Below are 24524 nucleotides of genomic sequence, written 5' to 3' on the forward strand. Positions count from 1 at the left end.
TCATAGCACCATGTAGCGGGAAGTCCTGGGGGTGCCTGCCCTACCTCTGCTACAAGCCTCTAAACTGTGAGCAGCAGTCTACCCTAAATTGCTTTGTTGTTTGTCAGGGCCACTTCCTGTGGTACCCAAGCCCATGGCCTATCAGGCCTTCATCTTTGGCTCCCATAGTACAAAAACCCCTCTCCAAGGTCCTTCTGTAACCCACCTTCTAGGCCTCCTCCCTAGGCTGCTTCTTCACCAGCTCCCTTTCAGCAGAGAGATACCAATAGACAGTACCCCATTGCTGCAGTGCCTTTCAAAAATGTTACTCCCAACCCTCCTGGCTGCAAGCTACTCCTTATACTGCTCACAGTCACCTGATTTCTGTCACCAGGCATAGGTCAGAATTAGTGTTTGAACCCCTTAAAAAGACAGGTCATCCAGCATTAGCACTCTTCATCTGTAGGGCTCAAGGTGTTTTACAAAATTGGGTAGGGATTTTTTTCAGGTAGAGAAACAAATGCAGAGATGTAAAACACAGAGCTAGTTAGTGGCAGAGACAAGCAGTCCTGGCTCCCTGCCCTGTGATTTGTGCCTAAACTAAAACTGCCAAAAAAAAGCAAAGCAAAGCAAAAACACAGAAACCTTCAGGTGATAAATATTACCCACTTCACATAGCCACACTTTCAAATAAAGTCACCATCTCGCCTGGTCTGGGACGTCAGTTGCCAAAGTTCAACCAATCAGAACCAAAACTTACAGCAAGCAAGAAAAGTTGATAATAAGCATTTAGACCGAGCCCCAGAGTATATAAAAAAACAAACTAGCTACTAATCAAGGCCAAATTCCAAAATCTGGTCTCACACAGCAGCTATTGCAATTGCTGGCTACTGCTAAGCCATTTCCTAATCTGCTTAGAGATAGTTAGCAAAGTGCTCTCCTTCCTGCGCTCACAGTCCAAAAGCCACACTTAACTTCAGTGTTAACCCAACTGAAAATAGTTTGGCTCAGCACTTCAGAAGATGCAAGGAGCTTGCAAACACAGACTGCTGCTTCTTTTCTCTGCATGAGGAGATGGATAGTGATGGTGAGACTTGCCCATGTGTACTTTTTAATATGAAGCTGTCAGCACAATGACTCAGCAACCATGAATAACCAGTCATATGTGGCAGAAAAACAGCTTTAAAACAACTTGTGCATTAGTTGTTCTAATCCATACAGAAGAAATTAAGACACAAAACCCTTTAGATGCTGGTTATATATTGCCAAGATTTTTTTATCCAGGTTTTCTAGTTCCCTCCCTTTTTGCTAATACTCTGTGCATTATCACATAGAGATATTAAGTCCCAATTCCTTAACCCAGTGGCCATGGAGCTTGTAAACAATGACAACAGTCAAGTTTTCCTAATCCAAAACATAAACCTTGAAGCTACACAGAATAACAGATGCCAAACCTTCCTGTGGACTGCAGCTAATTTGTGTGTTAATCTGTGCTGCTAGTGGTCAAAAAATGTCCTTATATTTAAAACCAACCAGGGCTCCCAGCATAGCTCCAGGACAAAGCCTCTCTTTCCTCCTCTTGTGTATCACATCCTCCTTTAAGTCTCTTCATTCAGTCTCACCACTGTTAGTATGAGAACCTTCTTCTCTGCAGCTTCCGCCGTTTGAACAGGTGCTTCTCTGCTTCATGCCAAGAAGTATCTGGCATTAAAAAAATACTAGCAAGTATGCCATTTATTAGCACCCAAAATGTCCTGTAGCTGGGACACAGTCTGTATTTAGATGGAAGACCGTGATTTTCACAGATTATATTTATTCTTGGTGTAAATATTTTCTGAAACTTTTATTAAAATGTCTCAGCCTTGAAGTTGGTGAGGAGTTGCTTTCCCTGTAGATGCTATTTTTCATTCATCCATCCAAAGAAAAGTATTTTTCCAAGAGACATGCAAAACTTTTTACAACTCAGTTAAAAAATACAGCACTATAGGTGATTTTTGAAAACTTGTTTTGCACATGCAGAGTAACAGCTTTAATAAGTACAATGGGCCAAATCTTGAGAAGTGTTTAACACCTGCAACTTTCATTGTTTTCTATGGAAGTTTCACATGGTCATCTCCCTTTGGCATGTGGTCCACTGGGTATTATGGATTATCCATGCTATGGATTTATGTGGGATTCTGAGGGTGTACAAAGGTAGCATAATGCTCACATTTGCATTCTTGCAATCCCAAGATTACCAGTCCCCTGGTCTCCCTGGCAGCAGGCATGGTGTAAGTCTAGTCTACTCTAGGCAGTTCCTTCTTTACTGGATAATCACCCTTGCGCTGGAGTGAATCATAGAATAGAATCATAGAATATCAGGGTTGGAAGGGACCTTGGGAGGTCATCTAGTCCAACCCGCTGCTCAAAGCAGAGCCAATCCCCAATTTTTGCCCCAGATCCCTAAATATTGATCTTCCCAGAGCCAAATACACCAGCTCTGTAGCCAGAGTCTTCTGTTGGTGCAGTGCAAAGTAACCACACCAGAAAGTCTGGCCCATTTGCTGACTAAACAAATATACAGATATAGTCCAGTCTGAGGTCAGAGAAGGTATGTCTACACTGCAATTAAAAACCCACAACTGGTCCAAGTCAGCTGGCATCAGGCCAGCTGCAGGTTTTTAATTGTAAACATACCGTCAGATTTTTCCATATGGGGATTTCAGGGTCTAGCACTATCACAGAGTGCTTCACTACCCCATTGTCAGTGTATGGCTGTTGCCTCGCATTCCACCTTTCCGTACAATCATGCACACATACACCCCACATTTTACATTTCAAACCAAAGTCTCCACAGCTGGGTGTCATTTATCTTGCAAAGGAGATGTTCTCATTTTGAGGCTCCTTCCCTTCAGATCAGTCAGTTCCCAGAGTCTCAAGCCTTCCCCTCAGGCTTCCCAAACCTTTCCACAAAGTCAGTAGATATTCTTGCCTGTATCCAACTGCACCCAACAGTTCCTCAAGCTCCACCCCAGCTAGGGGAGCTCTCCACTGTTTCACTCAGATGGCCCCAGGCCCACTCGCTGATTCCCAACCATACCCTCTTAGGCTCTTTGGCCTGCCCTTATCTGGAGAGACCTGATGGTTGCAGTCCTCTTGGCTCTCAAGCAGGTCATTCACAGATTAAGCAACAGCACCTGCCTTTTACTTTTTGCTTTGCACTCAGCCTGGTCACATGATCATACTGGAATACTGAGCCCACACTTCAAGAAAGATGTTGAAAAATTGAAAAGAATTCAGAGAAGAGCCCTGAGACTGATTAAAGGCTTGGAAAACATGCCTCTTAGGGAAAGACTCAAGAAGTGCAATCTCTTAATCCTAACAAAGAGAAAATTAAGGCATGACTTGATGATGAACTATCTACATGAGGAACAGAAATTTGATATTAGAGGGCTCTTCAATCTAGTAAACAAAGGTGTAACAAGACCCAATGACTAGGAGTTGAAGCTATAAAATTTAGACTAGAAATAAGGTGCAAATTTTAAACAGTGAGGTTAATTAACCATTGGAAGTACTTATCAAAGGCTGTTGTGGATTCTCCCTCACTGTCAGGTTAAAATGTATCTGCATTTTTAAAAATACATATGCATGTATTTATACACTAGTCAAAAGAGTGTTAATCACTACTAAAAGAATGGTATTTCCTATCATTATAAAAAATAACTTCTCTAAGCTCTGCCCTGGTTTCTTTCATATACATAGGGAGACAATTACAAAACCTCAAGGGTGATTATTCCTCCCAGCATCCCACAACCAGCACCTGGGGATGGCTTCTCCTGCTGTGCTTTAATTATAAGAAGTGAATGTCAATAAAGTTTGTTGGAGAAGTAGAGCATATAATGGGTAAAAGCCCCTCCAATCTCAAAGCAGCAGAGGAAGGGTGTGCTGAAACCATGGAAGAAATGAGGGTTGCATGAAGATTTTCTACACCTAAATAATATTGCTTCCTTGGAATTAATGGCAAGAGAATAAACTGAAACAGGAATTTGAGAAGAATCTGAGGTTAGGAGTCTAGACCCACTGAACACTTGTAGATTTAATTACAGGGTAAATTGTGTTCTGAAACAGAATATTTAGAATAGAGGGAAGGTCCGTATTTTTAAAATTACATATTATTCCCTCACAATAATATTTGTAAATTACATAGATGGAGGCAGGATGTAATTGTAACAGGTTTGTGTTTATATTATAAAGACTGAATAAAAGAACTATTAATAAATTCTAACCAATTTCCTCCTTTTTTTTTTTTTTTGTGCATTAGGAGTTTGAAACAAATTGCATAGCAATGTATTCTGTTCTTGAATAATGTCAGGTCAACTTTACAGGTGCAATTAACAACTAAATTGCCCAGCAGTTTTACAGAGGAGTATGAAACAATAGCACAATCAGGAAATTCATCAACTGGAAATTTTCATTTTCCAAAAACATTTTTGATATTGTATAGAGCAATTCCATTTTAATGTATAGAGAAATAGAATTAATACCCACATAAAATTAATACCTGCAGATGTTTCTGTTGAAAGTGGGAGAAGAAAGTACTGAATGCCTCTAGCAGCAAGAGTGAGATGTTCTGCAAATAAATTATTGTAATCATTTTTGAAACTTTCTTTTTTTAAGCTCCATGATGGCCAGCTCTGGTGCTGCTTTGATATCCTAGAAACAGTACAGGGCATGATTTTGTAAAATATATTTTGTTCTTTATTTCACAGTGTAAAATTATTACTATAAAAGAAGATCTTTTCTAAACCAGGGCATAAAATTAGAGGTGGGGCTTGAAGTGGGTCTGCAAATTTATCTTAATTGTGAGCTCAACTGTGAGAAAGTTTCTTATAGCGTCTCAATAACATATAAGAATAAATGTTGGTGGGGAAAAGATGCAAAAGAAGCTGAAAGACTGAATTAGTACAAACAAAAAGGCCTACTGAAATAATTCAAGGACTGTGTTAAGATCATGCCTGGTAAACAGGGAAAGTATGGGACTGGAGATCAGTGGACCAACACTGGTGATGCCTATGTCCTGTTTACATGTGGGATCAGTTGCTTTGCTTAAAGTGAAAAAAGATCCTTCAGCATTTCATTTTCCTCACATCCTACTTCGCTGGCTGGCTTGCTTACACCCAGCAAATATTCATTCCTCAAACTGGAGGTGTGTCAGTTTTCTTAATGTATGGTGTAGACAAAATATCCTTTGAACAAAAGTGCATATCTAACCTGTTCTAGTAGTAAAACTTGAGGTGAGGGGTGTCATTTTCATTTATTATGTTCCAAGAGTGAAACCTGTATGTACTTACTATTTCAAGTTAATCAGAATCCAGTACTTATGGTGGCTTTTACAGTTAGAACTATTTTAATCCAATATGTCTAATGCATAATAGAAACTGTCACTCTCTGCCTTTAGTACTGAATATTAAAAAAAATTAAATATCCAATTCAAGTAGTTAATTGATTATGCTTACTAGCAGTAATCATGCCAACAGTATTCTAGTAGATGCCTTGCCAGATGGATATAGACATGGAAGGTTGTCTGGGGAATGGATACTGCTATACAGCAGATTCTTTTAGACACTATTGTATTCAATATTGCCTGTGGAATGCTCCCTCAGTAACCAAATAATGCCACTGAAAATTGTACATTTAATGGTCCCCATCAATTGGATTTTTCAACAATATTTTCCGTGGAGCATCCTGTTATACAAGAGCCAATGCCAGTGAATATCTTCCATACCCATGGCTGGAGCATCAAGTTTGTAAGGTCTGGTCACACCCTTTTAACTCTCCAGAAGTTTTCAGCACTTTAGCTCTTGTACTTTTGTGTTAAATGCCCTTACTACTCTGTTTAGCACAATGGAGCCCACTAGCATTCCACCTACGGAATGGAATAATCTATAAGATTCCATGACAGTCCCATCATTCATAACTATTGTTGTAGTGACATGCAGTGTACAAGTTCTGAAGTATCTAACTGCTCAGAATCTTTTCTAGTTTTTCTTTTCATATGCCAACAGACAGGAACATTACTCCCAGGCCTATCGTGTCATTGTCTGGAAGCTTGTTATTAGTTGGGAACCTGAAACAATGTGCCAGAATCTATTCTATTTCACAGGGACAGGCATATGCAGAAGTCCTTTTGTATGTCTGTGTGAAAGTTGCTGCTTGATGGAAGCATTGCCGAGTGGTTAGGGAGTCAGTTCCTTCTTAATGTGGAGGAGGATTGAAAGGGGAGCCAGGGTCCTCACAATCCACAGGGCTCCAGCCCATGCACCTGTGAGGATCACCAAAGGTCAGGCACCCAAGAGCGCTGTAAGGCTGCCCAGCCTGGAGCACTTCCTACCCCCATCTCTTTGGTCCAAGCTTTGCAGTCCACAGCAAAAGGTAAATAAGAAAAGGTACAAACTGCACCTTTAACATGTGTGGGCTCAGCAGGTAGGCTTCTCATTCCCCAGAGAAGCTGCTGCAGTGTGCCTTCGCCGGAGCTCCCTGAGCAGGTTCTTCTCCCTGTCTTTTTAGCCCCCTTCTGAGCTTTCTGGCTTCTTTTTAAGTTTCACCTCCATTTGGAGCATGATCTTCATGTGCAGTTGGATGAGATCATCTTTAACCCCTTCAGTCCCAGTGCTGGGTTTATATACTTCATCACAACAAGAAAATATATAATGTAGCTGATCAAACATTCACAATATCTTATTTTATAATTTCTTATTCTTCATATTTTACATGCACCAAAAAAGTTAACTCTAAATGTTGGCTAAAAGCTGAAAATTACATACTAAATTCAGATGTGATTTAAAGAATACTTATTTTATATCTATTATACATTCTGTGTATTGGAAATAAAATATACACTATTAACACTTTTATTAGTCCATAATCATGTAAATATGTTCTGATTATAATGGTTTTTATTTAAAAATTCTTTTTTCACATTATGGGATCCTCTACTAGTAATTAAATTCTATTAGCTCACTGTTATTTTTATAAAACCATACACATTTTCCTTCATCATCCCAACAGTCTCCATCAGCTGGTGATAAGACTTTCCCCCTAGCAAACAAGCCTAGAGGCAAACATTTACTATAGCTCCCATTTTTGTTTTAATTTTTGATACACAAAGAGAACAGATTTTATTTTCTGTATGCCTGACAGGACTCTGACTGTTGGTGAAGTTTTTGTGATTTTGGTTTGCTCTGTCCCTGATGAATGCTGCTGCCACATTTTAACTTGAACTCTTGGTCACCTGGTACATGACCTCTCACCTCATGACCTCATTTCCAATAGGTCTTTAAACTAGGGGATTCAAGACTGTGGCACAAAGACAGTTACTTAAGAAAGTGGGCCACTGTTTCAGTCAATGTCCTCTTACATCCCTGACACTTTTCACTAAAATATTTAACCTTCAACACTAGAGGAGATGACGTTACTTTTTTTTAAGGTTTTGAGATTATAACCTTTTCTGTCATGGTGCTTTACTTACTTTCTATTCTGCAGAAAAAGAATAGCTGTAAAATATTTCACCAAACAAAGAAAATAATTTCATGACTAACTAAAAACAAAGAATTGTATGCAGTTTTTTTAATCATTAATTATGATTCAGTAGTAGTCTGGTTTTTTAACCAAGTATCCTTACAAATCTATTGCAAGTCCTGTATAAAGGACTGTTCAACAAGATCAGAAATGCATTTTATAAAATCATTTAAAAATAGGCACTATAATTAAACCTTTATCATTATAAATTAATCCCAATAATGTATTAGTTGTAAACAAACACTTATTCTATATACTTCTAGTGACAAATTGATATGAGTTAATATAGAATATGCAGAATGACTAGTGTAGGATGGTTCATTTAATTATAAATGCTTATTTTTCACAGAAAATGCAAGACCCTTTATCCTAGATTTCAAACTCCCACATAACAGATGGAATTTGAAATTTTAAAGCATTAACAATATATTTCACATATGCTGAAACATGTTTGCCACATGCCCACTAGTAAAAGAGCAGCAAATGTGTGCTGTCATGAGGAAAACCCTGATTTGGAGTGGACAAGATGCTCCAGGCTGATGGAAGAGTGAAACTGCAAAGGTAACATGCTGATACCATGGGGAAACTTACCTACTCACTTCTATAGCATCCCTGCAGAGCTGAAATGTGGAGTGTCGCTGCCTCAGCACTGAAAGACGCACTACAAGCTACAGCTAAGATTAAAGAATGAAGAATGGAAACTGCTGATAGAGGGCGAGGTGCACTAAAAAATGAGCAAATAATAAATGGACGGGGAACAGCAATGTGTTCCTTTAGACCCATTCTAGTATCTTAACTGACTACCTTTAGAAAGAAGTCCCAAAGCAAGATAATTTAACTTCTGAATGGGAGAGGCCAGGAGGACATATACAGTATCAGTTGATTTTTAAAAATAAAGGAGCCAATTTTATCCTGCATGCAACTCTTCTGACTTCAACAACGCTACAGATTAATTGGGCCCAAAGAATTTAGAAATTATGATACTGATATTCTTTCTTAGCATCTAGGACTATTCAGACATCTGCCTGTACGTTATCATTCTGGTGTGTTGAAAAGCCTTGAGTACAACCAGAAATTCTTTTCTGAGCAACATGAGTGTGTGAAAAATAAAGGGTTTGCATTTAAAATTTAAAAAATGAATTTGCAATTCTACATACAGCATAAAAATATTTGCACAATTAATTTTAAAACGTGTTGAAAGGCTTTTTCATGGTCAGCAACTAAATGCAACATTGTGTGTTACGGTTCAAAGGTGAAAGTGTGAGGGAGAACTCACTCCGTTGAACCTCTGGGCAAAAGAATACAGAATAGTTTGCGGGAGTGTTGAATACAATCTCTTGAGAATGATTTGCTATGCTGGGTATGATGTATTCCTGTAAGTCAGTCAAAAAATCTTCTATTTATTTATTTTAAGATAACTATCCCAAGCTCTAGCTGCTTGTACAAAACATTAAAATATATAACATTACAAATTGATATCAGAGTTCGAGCCGATTGAAGTTTTCCAAGGAAACTTTTTCTGTCAAAATCAAAATGGTTTATGAAAACATATTGTTGAACATTTTGTCAAGAAGATTTCTCAGGTCCAGGCTTTCATTTTTGCTCAGAATGAGAGAGTCAGAGCAGAATTTTTCACACCAAATCAGACAGCACAAGGACTTGAATCTAGGACTCCCACAGCCCAGGCCAGAGCCCAACACACTAGGCAAATAAGTGTGTGTGTGTCATTCACTCTTCTCCCCATCCAACCCTATCTCACAAAAGATTCTGAAAGGCCTCATTTTCATTCCAGTGTGGAACAAAATCAGATTTCAAAACTTTGAAATGTTTCACAAACTGGAATTGTTGTTTGCTGGCCAGCCCTAATAAAAGTATATAAACTTAACCACTTTCTATACAGACCACTCACATTTCTAACAATAGACTATCCTTGAAATCAATTCATCATAAATTAATAACTTCCCCCTACCCAATCAGTCCTTCCAAATCCCTCATCCCACCTGTTCTGGAACATCCTAATAATCCTATTAGGGTCAAATGGCGGCTCTGAGCTCTAGCTTCTATAACCTCTCATGGAAAACGCCCTGCCTCCAGCATCTTTTTAAAACAGGGAACTATTAACCAAAGTCCTTCTACTGATCACAACTACAGAGCTATCACAGGTAGCCAGATCCCAACCCATGTAGAACCTTTATAGGTCAAAACCAACACTTCACCTGGAGATTAACCAGGGCGTTGAGCACAGATGCAATGGCTATTTTTTATGCATTCTTTGTTAGTTTAAGTTTCTGAATGGTCCCAAGAAGTAGCCCCGTGCACAGAACATTTCAAGAGTCTAATTCTAACATGGCAAAGGTATACAAAACTTGTGTGGCACACATAGGAGAAAACATTGCACCCTTCTTACTGAGCACAGATTTAAAGAGCAATATTGGTTATAGCTATGGCTGAGCATCCAGCCACAGCTGAGGATTTAACACATTCCCCAAACTGTGAAGCTCAGTAACAAGCAGCAGGTGTACTCCCTTAATCAAAGAGGCTTGAAAAGCCTCACCATTTCTCTTGGCTGCTGGTTATGTCTTTAAGAGAAGAAAATGTGCTGGACAGCATACTGAGAAAGGAAAACGTATTTAGGGAAATGGTAATTAAAAGTCAATTCATTATGTTCCTCCACCCTGCTCAGAACTACCAATATGCATCCAAAATGCAGATAACTAAAGACTTATTGGCAAGCTATTTTCATGTGCAAATATCATGGCACTACCAAGGTTACCTTTATCATCTTTGCACAAGTCCATTTTCAATGCTACAGCAAGGACACTTATAGGTTACTAGTACTAAGACCTTCTTAGTGTATGTGCAAAGTCCTTCAGATGGCATGTGACCAGGATTCATCACCAAATTTGGTCTGTTAGTTGAATCATGAGCTTCCCCAGTTTGGGCCAGGTACTGATGGGGAGTGCAACATGAATGCTGATCCATGCCCCCCAGTACCAAGAACTGATCTGATTCACTGGAAATTTCATTCAAACAAAATGCAGTGGTAGACACGTCCAGCAATGTTTTAAAAGACTGTAGTCCTCCTCCTGCAGAGTCTGGATTGCTGCAAAGCCAACCCAGGACAGCCTTAATACAAAAGTCAATATCCTCTGAAGGCTGTTCAGTGGGCTATCTGAAATGAGCGGATGGCTGTTTAGTCAGTAATGGAGAGAACAACATCCCAACTGGAAGTAACTGGCGTCCTTAGCAGAAAGGCAAAGAAACAACTCATTTTATTAGGTATGTTGGCAACAAGAAGAAAGCCAAGGAAAGTGTGGGCCCCTTACTGAATGAGGGAGGCAACCTAGTGACAGAGGATGTGGAAAAAGCTAATGTACTCAATGCTTTTTTTGCCTCTGTTTTCACTAACAAGGTCAGCTCCCAGACTGCTGCGCTGGGCATCACAGAATGGGGAAGAGATGGCCAGCCCTCTGTGGAGATAGAGGTGGTTAGGGACTATTTAGAAAAGCTGGACGTGCACAAGTCCATGGGGCCGGACGAGTTGCATCCGAGAGTGCTGAAGGAATTGGCGGCTGTGATTGCAGAGCCCTTGGCCATTATCTTTGAAAACTCGTGGCGAACGGGGGAAGTCCTGGATGACTGGAAAAAGGCTAATGTAGTGCCAATCTTTAAAAAAGGGAAGAAGGAGGATCCTGGGAACTACAGGCCAGTCAGCCTCACCTCAGTCCCTGGAAAAATCATGGAGCAGGTCCTCAAAGAATCAATCCTGAAGCACTTACATGAGAGGAAAGTGATCAGGAACAGTCAGCATGGATTCACCAAGGGAAGGTCATGCCTGACTAATGTAATCGTCTTTTATGATGAGATTACTGGTTCTGTGGATGAAGGGAAAGCAGTGGATGTATTGTTTCTTGACTTTAGCAAAGCTTTTGACACGGTCTCCCACAGTATTCTTGTCAGCAAGTTAAGGAAGTATGGGCTGGATGAATGCACTATAAGGTGGGTAGAAAGCTGGCTAGATTGTCGGGCTCAACGGGTAGTGATCAATGGCTCCATGTCTAGGTGGCAGCCGGTGTCAAGTGGAGTGCCCCAGGGGTCGGTCCTGGGGCCGGTTTTGTTCAATATCTTCATAAATGATCTGGAGGATGGTGTGGATTGCACTCTCAGCAAATTTGCGGATGATACTAAACTGGGAGGAGTGGTAGATACGCTGGAGGGGAGGGATAGGATACAGAAGGACCTAGACAAATTGGAGGATTGGGCCAAAAGAAATCTGATGAGGTTCAATAAGGATAAGTGCAGGGTCCTGCACTTAGGATGGAAGAATCCAATGCACCGCTACAGACTAGGGACCGAATGGCTAGGCAGCAGTTCTGCAGAAAAGGATCTAGGGGTGACAGTGGATGAGAAGCTGGATATGAGTCAACAGTGTGCCCTTGTTGCCAAGAAGGCCAATGGCATTTTGGGATGTATAAGTAGGGGCATAGCGAGCAGATCGAGGGACGTGATCGTTCCCCTCTATTCGACACTGGTGAGGCCTCATCTGGAGTACTGTGTCCAGTTTTGGGCCCCACACTACAAGAAGGATGTGGATAAATTGGAGAGAGTCCAGCGAAGGGCAACAAAAATGATTAGGGGTCTAGAGCACATGACTTATGAAGAGAGGCTGAGGGAGCTGGGATTGTTTAGTCTGCAGAAGAGAAAAATGAGGGGGGATTTGATAGCTGCTTTCAACTACCTGAAAGGGGGTTCCAAAGAGGATGGCTCTAGACTGTTCTCAATGGTAGCAGATGACAGAACGAGGAGTAATGGTCTCAAGTTGCAATGGGGGAGGTTTAGATTGGATATTAGGAAAAACTTTTTCACTAAGAGGGTGGTGAAACACTGGAATGCGTTACCTAGGGAGGTGGTAGAATCTCCTTCCTTAGAGGTTTTTAAGGTCAGGCTTGACAAAGCCCTGGCTGGGATGATTTAACTGGGAATTGGTCCTGCTTCGAGCAGGGGGTTGGACTAGATGACCTTCTGGGGTCCCTTCCAACCCTGATATTCTATGATTCTATGATTCTATGATTATACATAAAGGTCCCTGTCAGAATCAGGACCTCGTATTACAGTATTAGGTGCTGCACAAACGTGCAGGAGGGCACAGATCCTGTCCTGACAAATTTACAGTCTAAGCTGAATTACCTTTCTCACTGCACAGATGGTCCCTTCAGGTCAAATTTGAGCTACACTAGTGGAAGATTCTTGTTTTGCAGCTCCCCTTGCAATACCTTCTGTGCTGCAAACAGATATCTTCTGTTTCCAAGGCTGTCAACCTGACACTTTCTATGATCATTAAATTAAATAAATGTTTGAAATTTAAAAACAAAACAAATATTGGCATTAGAATAATGAAAAACATAGGAGATGTCATTTGAGTTTATGACAGGGGTTAACATTAAAAGTTTTAATTTCTTAAATCTAACTGCATTCCTAAACTGTGTCTTTTCCATTATTTAAATAATCAGTCTGATTTTGTAACTATAATTTTGTTCCAAATATCTTCAAACTAAATAATTGTGCATCACTTCCAGACATGTAATAGTAGTTTAAGATATCTGTCATAGTGGAGCTTGCTAAAAGATCACAACAGGAATTCCATCCTAAAAGAATAACCAATACCAATAAAGATCTTCAACCAACCTAAGAAAAAACAAATAAATGAACAGCATCAGTCAAAATTTGCTCTAGCTAGTCATGCTCTTTATACACTGCATACACCCTCATATGTTTCAGGATCAAATATTAACTTATGGAAAAAGTCTGGGAAACCCAGTACTTGTGAAGGTCATCCTATTTTATGAAAGGGAAAAGTGGGATGAGGTGATAAGTTTTTATCGGACCAACTTTTGTTGGTGAAAAAGGCAAACTTTCAAGCTCCTCACTGCTTTTCTTCATTTTCATGACCAAAAAAATTAAGTTTCAACTCCACTGAAATAGGTAAACTAAATAGTTAAAACAGAGCTTTACCAATAGCTACCTATTGGTGGTAGTGTTTTGTTTTGCTTTCCCCTATGTTTTTTGCTGAAAGTTAAGATGGGTAAATTTATGTGTTTAATATTACTGGAAGTTGAAAACATACTAACTGACTAAAGAAAAAGTTGTAAAAGAATCTTGCTGTTCATTAAAATATTTTGAATACAAGAATTCATCACCTTTAATATTTACTTTGGGAAGAAAATTCACATCTGGAAAACCACTATGTTTACAACAAGGAAAATAGTTGTCTTTATGCATTTTTCTTAAACACTTAATAATTAAAACGGAGTTAAACGGTTTAAAATAGTAATTAATAAACCTATTACAAGATAAATATACTCATGAGTTGTTGAGCATTTGAGTAGCAAGGGTAAATAGATTTTTTTCCTGGTTTAAGGAGATGAAAAGCATTATCTCTCAATGTTGTATGCAGTGTAGTTGTATCCATGTGGGTGCCAGGATATAACAGAGAGAAGGTGGCTTAAGTAATATCTTTTATTGGACCAACTTCTGTTGGTGAGAGAAACAAGCTTGCGAGCCACACAGAGATCTTCTTTCCCAGACCTGAAGAAGATCTCTATGTATCTAGGAAGCTTGTCTCTCTCACCAACAAAAGTTGGTCCAATAAAAGATATTACCTCACCCACCTTGTCTCTCTAATAGTGTCAAGTCATAGAGATGAATTTTACTAAAGCATGACAGTCATCGTATGGTAAAGTCTCAAGGATCGATCCCTTTTAGTTCTAAACACTACTGTTTTCTTTGCAGATGAAGAACAAGAAATGTGACGTTTTTTTAAACTTTCCATACCGATGCATACTTCATTTATCCTACAGAGTTTCATCACAAGCTCCAAAACAGAACCACAGTCTAAACAGGTGAAGCAAATGCTCTTCAGGTTGGAGGTCTTCTAAAGTACAGAGACAGATTAAATAGAATCTAATCCATAAAAAGGTAATATTGTATCTAGAGACTTATCACCATTTATTCAGAAAATATAACACAAACTTCTCGTCAAAACAATGAGTGCTTCTAGTTCTGCACAGACTCCTTCTCCTCACTGGCATGCAACTAGTTCAAATGTAAACAAACTAGGTAGAGGGCAGCAAAAGAAGGTAAGTCGCAGGAGTGCGCAAATCCTGGGTACCAATGATTAGCATGATTTTTTTTAACCTTTCCATGGTTTCATATAATGGTTATTAAGCACAAATAACTAACATATCTACTCTCAGGTCACTTTTGTGTTACACATGATAATACAGTAACTAATTCATTGCCATAACGCCATGGTTCCACTTTCTTTTTACAATCGTTTCAGGTATTTTGTCTTAACCTTGTTGTTAATAAAACAGTTTGGTTGCGCTGGAGGATTGAGAATATTTGAAGCGAGAGGCAGTTGAAAATGGTGTGATACAGCAGGTTCCTTGTATGGCACCATTATGCTCCTGTGGGCTAAACAATATGGGGGCTAGTAAAATGTTAATGATTAACCATATGGTAAATTCCACTAGTTGATTATTCAAGCAGGCCAATATTGGTAAAAACAGTTTTAGTCTGTGTGCATTCCTATAAAACTTCAATTGCTCTTTCTGATCTAATCCTGCAATGCAACGACCCAATTTACGTTCCTAGAAATGTCTCCTAATGCTTTTATTTAAAGTGTCTAGCCGTAACCTGGGATAACTCTGTGTGCCCAGTGCAAACTTGCTGGGAGAATACATTTTCTGCAGGGATTATGTAAACGTAATCAAAGCATCAGTGCAGATGTGTGAAAATGGGAATGAGTTAGCACGCGTGTTACATCAATACATGCTATTATTCCGCAAACGTTGTCCTTAAATTGAAGCGCTCATCCATCAGCTCCTGGTAGCGGAATACACTTGTAGGGAAGCAGCACGCCAAGGCCGTGTGACCGAGACGTGTCTAGTACTCGTACTCAAAACAAGCTTAGAGCACAGCATTCAAACAAGTCCGGCTGAGAAATCTACCAAAGGGAACCAGATGTAGAGGCGTGTCGAGCTTTACTCCTCTTGGGGGAGGCAGACCAGACTTCCTCCGTTTCTATTCATTTTAGACCGTTTTTAAAGTCTCTACCTCTGGTGCTGAAGGATTTTGCAATGTGTTTCAGGGAAGCCATTTAAAATCTCCCTCTCTTCCTCATTCAAATGGTCACATCTTGAGACAGAGCTGGTAACGGCCGAACGCTGCTGGCCCTAACCCAACAGACGGGCAACCAGATTTGCCCCTTTGGTCTGAATGTTTTAAGTAGGAAACTTTTTTTTTTAAGTAGGAAACTTTTAAGTAGGAAACATTTCCTGCCAGCCAAGTCACTCCATGCGCCCTACTTGCGGTTCTCTGCTGTGCACCTTGTATGTCCCCTGGCTGATCTTCCACAAGGGAGGTCTGCGCGTTGCCTGTGCTAAATGCTGCTCATCAGCGCTCCCCCTCGCTAATTCGCAGCAGCCAGTTCCCTTTGGGGAGAGTGGGCGAAAGTCTCTCCCCAGGGAAGTGGCACAAATCAGAGGCACAAGTCCTGCTGTCACATCCCTCAAACCTGCTGTCCTGGTGCTGATTTCTCTCCCAGCTGACCCAAGCTCAAGGGCGGGAATCGCAAGGCACTTCTCTCCCCTTACAGGGCAGGCTCCCCAAAACTTTTCTCGGGCGGTGTGTTGCCTTTCCTAACCTCCTGCCTCCCCACCCCCATTTCTGCCCAGTCCCTCTAGCCTCCTGCTCCCGCCTCCCTCCTGTTTAAACCAGGGGGGGCGCTTGCGCACTGCTGAGCGCTGCACATCACTTTGCCCCACAGAGCTTTCCCGAGATTGTCGTAGGGTAAGTAATGTATTAAATAGCACCGATCACACACACTCCTCAGCCCAGCTTTCCTCCACAATAAACACTATCCTCCTTTCTTTGAGTTTGGGGCGTTCAGTAGGAAAACCTGTCTGTTGCCTAATTACCCGTGAAAGGTAAGCGATTGGGTTTCCAAGTCCCATTTGTGTGTGTGTGTGTGTCTGTGTGTCTGTGTGTCTGTGTGTGTGTGTGTGTGTCACCGCGGGGTGGTCTGATTCTGCATAAATCATAGGGAAAGTTCCACAAGATTGTGCGTGTGGATGGGTAAAAGGATACGTAAAATCCGAACTGCAAGGAGTGACTCTCGCTCCATTCCTTGGGCTGCACTGCCTACAATTAGGCTGGGACAGATTGATCAAACAGGGCAGCAGAGTTATGCTACTTACTGTCAATTTGCTACATACATCAAACAGGTTATAAGTACATGTGTATATTATATATCTTACCTCGCAGTTACTTTCCAATAATTTTAAGTGTCTATTTCTATGTGGATGTCTTTGCGCTATTCGTCCTTTGCGCACTAGTATGTTACCCAGAGTTACTTTGTTTAGATGATTTAAGAGGGTAGGTGGGAGCGAATGAATCAAAGCGGGTTTGAATCCTGTGTACAAAATCGGGAATGCCGCTATGTTGATCATTGATGTTGATTATTTAACCGAATAATCTGGCTTCCTCTCACCACCCCACCCCACCCCCAATACAAAAGCAAAGAACACAGTCAAGTACTGAAGGGGCTGAAACGCCACGGTGCCTGAACTAAAACGCAAGAAGCAATTAAAACTCCTCCTTTCGGATTAACAACCAAAAATTGATCGATCTGTCAGGAATACTGTTGATTTATGAAAGGTGCTTATTTCCTTGGTATGGAGAATTTTATGTTCTCTAGGTGAAACTGAGTTCACCCAGCTCCAGAGTAGATTGATGTTTTAATAAAAATAAATAAAGGGAAAAAGCTAGCCTGGTCTTTGGGGACATCAACTCTCAAATCGCAGAGTTAGACTAACAAATCAAATTGCATTATCTTTACATTTCATATCTTTTAATCTAATGTCTAAAAATTGCAGGCAGTGCTAAAGCCTTTATTATTTTTAAAGTTTTAATATAGTGTTTAAAAGTTCAAATAACAAGTAATCAATGTTTCATAACCAAAATGGCACAAAGAAACGTTCAAGTTATTTTTATAAGTGACTTAAACAGCAATCAAAATATAAGAAGAGTGTTATGTGAAAAACCCGGGTTTTGCCATTCCTGCTGTAAATGCAAATGAAAGTGTCCTGTAGATGGCACACCGTCCCCACTCTAGAGTTTAGCAAACTCCTTTCTCTGCTACAAGAGGGAAATTTGGTAGAGAGAAATGTCGATCTCAGCACTTGTTGTTTATCTAAACTAGAATGTATTTATTTCCCAACAACTACTAAATTGATTTAAAAATAAACTTCAAAAACAAGTTACACGTTTAGCAATCAGAGCTGAATTGAAAACTAACTGTTCAGCTAGTCACCAAGTGTGTGATCTGTGCTTCTGGACATTTACAGTGGAATTAGAAGTCCGTTTTGAAGCGAAAGATACCAGAACAACACAAGGTGATCATGTATACGCAAATAAATGGCCAGCCTAGCCTTGTGCAGCTGGATCTGCCTAACGGTTGTAAGGACTGAAAGTTCAAGCGTTCTCATAAATCAGCTTTGTGGTAAAATGTGTCTATCCACCACACAGGCTGGACAGCGCTGACAGAACTCAAACAGCAGACGAACGCTTGGACACGTTTTTCTTTGCAATGTAAATTTCAGCGGGACAAATTGCTTATTAATAGTCTAGAAGAGAAGCCAGTTTCTTTCTTTCTTCTTTTCTTTATCTGTTTTTATTTCTGCATGGCCCCCAGCTATGCTCTGGGCAGCCTAACCGCCCAGCAGTTATCTCTTCATTTCAATATCCTAAAGAAAATGCAAATCACCACAGTGTGGCCTTTTAAAAAAGTTAAATTAGCAACAGCTTTAAGTGACTCCATTAGTATGGAAACCATACAAATGTTTAATGTTGGACTAGCTTTCTTTTTTAGCAGTATTTATTCTGGTCTGTACATTTAGCAAAGGTTCTGATTTAATAAAAAAAAAAATCTTCATCTTGGAGTAAAACAAGTAAGTGACATTTACCAAGGTAAACTATCCAATAGTTAAATTGTATCTCTAATATCCATTAAATTGTATCTCTAATAGGCTTTGCAGAGAGAGACTGTCGTGTAACTTTGCAGATCATGGACCTGCTTTTAAGGCTTTAATTATTTAAAAGACAGTTATTGCTCACAAAGAAAGTCTAAGTATATGGAAATCTCTGGGGCTAAAAGAAGGGGGCCCTTGTGCGCATTCTTTTTCAAGGGCAGGAGTACTATCTTCATTCTTTGACTTACTGTCATATCACTTTCGTGTCCCCTATCAGTTTATTTCATTACTGAAGCTGGCTGAACTATCCAAAGGGCCGGGCGTTTGCCCACTGCACGACTTCCTTTATGTTGACGGAAAAGGAAATATACATCCTCCATAATGGTCTGAAACAGCTATTGGACATTTGGCTTTGGCTGCAAAGTAGTTATTCATAGCTGAAACTTTTGTTAACTTACTGTCCAAAAATTACGCTGCCAGGAAATGCAGGACTTTCATTTCTGAATTAAACGGACACACTTTTTATTAAACGTTATCATTGTGCCATGAAGATTTTACTGTATATTGGGGGGTATTATGTTACTAATCCCCTTTAGGTCAGAGCATGAGCGAGAGAAAATCCTCGACCAGGAAAGAGTTAAGATTTATATTATTCAGGAGAGGTCTTATTAGGATGTAATCTAACTACTGCATAATAAAAAGTGAGAAGTTTTGAGACACCTTTCTTGATTATACCTTTGGCGATACTTTAGGTTTTACATTTAATTTGCATTTTGTTCTTAGTGAATACTGAAGTCTTGAGTGGAGGATTGAATTTTATTAGGACATCTGGACTGACAATATCAAATCAGACACCAACGTCCCAAAGCATGCTAAAATTTCAGAGTTAATTAGAACGAAGTGTGTTTAATTAAAGCCAATTATAATATCTGAAATTATCTGATCGATGCTTGTTTGTTCAGTTTGGGTCAGTTTATATTTTCATCGTAGCATAAAGGAGAACTGATCGATTTGCAAACTTCTTTTATGAAAGTTTTTTTTTGTTTACAAATAAATAGGTATGTACGGTACAGTGCTCAAATGGTGAGAATGACAAATGGTCATTAAAATAAATACAGATGAACTGCCTCTGTGCAGTTTCTTTCAGGGTCAGAGCAGTGTGTTGAGCAAGGAAATGTTTCTCACTTCCTAAAACGCTGCGAAACTTTATTATAAGCACGAATGAAACAATCTTTCCATTCTCAGCAAGGTCCTTCCTAGCTCGGCAGTTTTCATCTCCGTTTCTATATTTGATTTCTATTTTTCAGTCTTTATTGTGACAAACAGTTTTAAAGGCTGCGGACCTCTGTGCCAATGTGCCTCCATACTGCTTTTGATTTGCAATCCACGCACATGGTTAGTTTTATCTTTAAGGAAAGCCCTCTTTCCTTGACACACAACCGCCAGGGTCACCTACACGATGTAGCTATAGAAAAAGTTTACGTTTAAAAAAACGGGGTGGGTTTTTAAGTTTAAAAACGTTCGGGTTTCAGATTATCTAATCGTGGCACCAGAAGCCCACTTCTAAACGTTTTTTGGTGTAAAATATCATTGCCTAGATTAACAGATTGTTTACTCATAAATAACGGTATTCTCATACTATGCACGTTATTTGCCAAATAAAATGACTTTTTATATATTCTGAAGTTAGTCGTACGTCAGTGGAAAGATGTAAACTATACTTTAAAAACCGAGCTAGACACTTACAATATGAAAAAAAATCATATTGCTGGCAAAAGTGTTTGTGCAATATAAGAACATATAAGAATATTACAATTACTTTACATATCTTGCTCAGACAGCCCTCTCAAACGTCCCGTTTGTTAAGTAGGGTTAAACGATCAACAAGACCTATTAAAAAGAAAGCCAAAACTGCAGGCCAGTAAAGATGAGTTTTTTTCTGAAATAGTGGTAGATAAACATATGATTTCCTTATCCTTAATAAGACAATATGAAGTATGATAGTTTTTTCTTGCGATCTAGATCTGATTTGAGATGAAAATCTCTTCTCTCCACCCCAGGAGGCGCTGTTTATCAAACTTCATCGCCTTCGCACGATTCCTCTACACTAGAAATTCTTCACTTATAGAATGAAACATCCTTGCTCAGACTTTTTGTTGTTGTTGTTTAATGAAACTCATCTAATATTTTAAAAGGTGCCTTCCTTTCTTTACCTTTCGCTGATATCCCATCATGACAATTAACTCGAGACCCCCTTTTTTTCGGATCCAAGAGGAGGTGGGGAAGGGGAGGGACAAACAAACAAACAAACGTGTGTTCTTATAGATCCTAAACATCTTGAGCATAACATTTACGTTACAAATAATTAAACTAGTTACAGAAAAGGACTATTTTATCTCCCTGGCGCACCAAAGAGAAAGGACAAATGTTTGGCACTCAGAACACACACATAGAGTATATCTATATAAACCTACTTTTGTCTCTTATTATTATTATATTATTCTTTCCAGACATTATAGGGCAAGGCTTATGTGATTAAGTATATATAGTCCGTACCTATTTTTATTCGACTCTGGATGTTTAAGAATCTGAATCCAGGTCAAGTATCTGAACAACTAAGACAAACAAACAAATAAATAAATCGCGAGGCTAGTAAGAGAAAATATAGTGAGAGTTTCTTAAATCCGTGATGAAGTTTAACCTGCCCAGCACATAGCTTTGTGTGGACGATTTAGCATACGGATCTTTTTTTTTAAATCCCCCACGTCCACTCTAAATTGTCCTCCTTGTTTGTCCCTGTAACTTTGCCCTTTGTGTTGGGGTTGTTGTGAGCTGTTTGGAAGGAAGTGGTGGGTTTGATTTAGTGAAGAAACACAGACAGGTAGGTCGGCTGCAGTTCCAGCTCTTGAAACCTTTTCAGCATCTCTGTGCTTGTCGCTTCTCCCGGAGAGGAGATGGCAACTGTGAACAGGGGCCGCCAAACCTCTGTGCCCACAGCCAGGGAACACATGTCCTGTGCAGCCCCGGAGCCCAAGACTCCAGCCCTGGATGCTGGGGGATGATCCCCTCTGCCTAATCCCGTTGCTTGCTGCATTAACAACTTGTGCCGGAGCTGCCGGAGTGTTATTAGTTCAGACTTTCTCTGCAATATCGATTTCTTAAAAACTGCACCATGTTATACTAATTAATACCTTAGCTAAGTCTTTCCCCCTCGAATTTACACAGCGAACTGTATTCTGAAATATCAGTCAGCGGTCAACCCCCCTAAATTGGGAATCTACTTTATCTGGGAATTCCATTGCTATATTAAAAATACCTGAAACGCGAATTTACAACTCCTCTGAAACACAGGAAACAAGAGTTAGAGATGCGTTTCGGTTAAATCAGGCATAAATTACACCTACTGTAACCAAACACGTTAATAATGAAGGCGCCTTAAAACAATAAAATTGAAGAATGTATGCTGGCAAGTTTGATTCTCATCCTGTACTTGCCCCTCTAAGAAAGCAATCGTAAGTTAGCGAAGGACAAGATTGAAACTAGTGTAGTCATCACTTCTGCAGTTTCCCAGCTGAACTTTCAACTGAAAAAGTTTCTTTGGTAAACGAAGCTCTCACACACTGGTAGAAGGAAAAGAGCAGCACTGGATGCGAGCACCATGCAGACCAGTGTTGCAATTTACTACAAAGTGCATACGTGTGAAAAGTGGTATGGTTTAAAACATCGGAATGTAACGTTTTCTTTCAGGACAAAAATTTGAAATGATTAAGATAATAGTCCCAAGAGAATTGTCCTGAGGAAAAAATAATAAAGTTGAGGAGAATCCTATAACGGCATTGGAAATGAGGCTATCAATTTTAATCTGTGAGAGCCATGTACAGTATGTGATTATGTGTTATTACGCTGTGTGTTGTTAGAACATTGGGAGAAGGAGGAAAGGAATCTTACATTTGATTTATTGTAGATGTTGAGATTTCCTTTTCAAGCTTTTACAAGGTGATGTCTGTAACTGGGATATGCTGAAGGAATAAACCGAAAGCCGGGAGAGTGGAAAAGCAAGGGAGGGCTCTGTCCCTTTAAGGTCACTGCATGCTCTGGTATGATGTTTAGGAGGACAGCTGGGCAATGGCCATCTGACTGACTTCGGCTTGACATCTGGGAGCCCACTGGTGTGTGGCACGCGAATCGCTTGATGTCGCTATTTAAATGCAAATTTGTGGGGGATCATTGAAGCCTCACCCCGTAAATTCACACAAAAGGAATACTTCACACTCTGTAAGGAGGAGGGTCGTTACTTCGGGAGGTCTTGGCTGCAGCATGCAAATCTCATTCAAATCCACACACCTTCTGCATGACTAACTTTTCTAAGGTCAAGATTTGGTAACTACCACGCTTCCCAGAATGATCCCAGGCAGAATTTAGACGTGTCATGTACCTGCTCAGACAAGACACACTCATTTCGGAGCCTCTCCTTAAGACAAGCTGTTTCCAAGGAAAATGTGTTTCTTTCCAGACCTATTTTGTTTGCTAAGGACGCTACTGGCCTCTCTGATCCGCCTGAGATTTCAAAAGTTAAAAACGTTAAATACAAGTTAAGCATCAAATGAGCAGAACGCGTGCACCCATTACACTCTGCACTCTTCCACACTGCAAACTACACAGAGCTAGGTTTCTAATCTGGCAACTATCTTTTCTGTCACAATGTGTGCATTACACGGACGGAGGGACAATTTGTCCCTCTTTAAATGTGAACTTTGATTATTTTATTCAGACTCCAGACTACGGTATGGGCGCTTTTGAGTATGCTTGCCCTCCATGCTAAACATAAATCTAGATTTTAAGAATATCACACACAAGCTACTCCTTGCTTCACATCAATCTGGAAAACTCAGATTTTGTGGGAGGTTGCTTCTTGACAATACGCACCCTACAAGCAAGCTCGGTTATTATGGTACAAATACAGAGACATCCTATGTGAGTTTCTTATTGCATGTAGCTTGTAGCCAGCAGTATAGTGACAACAAAGATAAAGTTGGTGAATGATAAAGACCGTATTTTCCACGCTTTGGGTGCAGGACCAGATGATCTAGAAAATGAGCTGAAATAGATTCAGCCTCAGAGCCTGTTGTGAAGAGCAGCTGATTCCCCTATTTCTGGCCAGATGGCTTCTGAACACAGATTTGCATTCATTTTCGCTTAATATCGTCCAAAATAGTGGGGCAGCTGCATTTGTTGTCAAAAAGGTTTAAAACTCTCTTTCTTTCTGGGGCAGGATCGTTACCTTATGTGACGGGCTTATGGAACTTTTTTTTTCTCTCTCTCTCTCTCTTTAGTCAACAGTATCAGATTTAAAAGGATTTGTTTTAAAACCTTCTAATTTGGTAATCAGATTTAAATCGCCTTGGCGCGTGTAATCTGAATTAAAGATACTGTAAATGATTTTAAGCATTATGCTTTCGTTAGCACAGGAAAGAAACAACTTCAGCATTGGTTTGTATATTTTAGAAAATATGTTACAATTAAAGCATTGTTCAGTATTTTCAATTTATTTTTAAGATAATGTATTTTGCATATTATGAGACCAGAAGCCTTAATTCATTTAGTGCACTGCACAAATCCAAAGCCTCTAAACACACACATGCAAACAAATACCATTTTTTAAACCAGAGCCCTATATTGTTTTGAAACTTTAGTTTGCTTGTCATACCACGGTAAAAGTGTTACATTTTACAATCTCTTCTACGGTAACTGAAAAGCTCTGAGTTTATTATGAATACAGGAATTTTCTTTTAATTTATCATGAATAGTTTCCATACACTTTGATTTAAGGTTATTAACATTCTATAGACAGTGGCATCTTTAATATGTGGCGATCGCTTCTAAAGACTAATCTCATTACCCTCAAATAGTCATAAAATATGATTTTATTATACTTACGTATTTAATTAGACGGCCAGC

The 24524-nt window shown here is 39.7% G+C and overlaps 1 long non-coding RNA gene across 1 annotated transcript in view; it reads right to left on the reverse strand.

Moving 5' to 3' along the window:
• Positions 1-24524, reverse strand: part of LOC141991088 (uncharacterized) — an 86448-nt gene that overhangs the window by 61724 nt on the left and 200 nt on the right. The window contains exon 1 of the long non-coding RNA XR_012640330.1: positions 24504-24524. This exon is cut by the window's right edge and continues 200 nt beyond it. This is a non-coding gene — a long non-coding RNA (uncharacterized LOC141991088). The remainder of the gene's footprint in view (positions 1-24503) is intronic.

This window comes from Natator depressus, chromosome 7 (genome assembly GCF_965152275.1).
Source record: "Natator depressus isolate rNatDep1 chromosome 7, rNatDep2.hap1, whole genome shotgun sequence".
Classification (NCBI taxonomy): Eukaryota; Metazoa; Chordata; order Testudines; family Cheloniidae; genus Natator; species Natator depressus.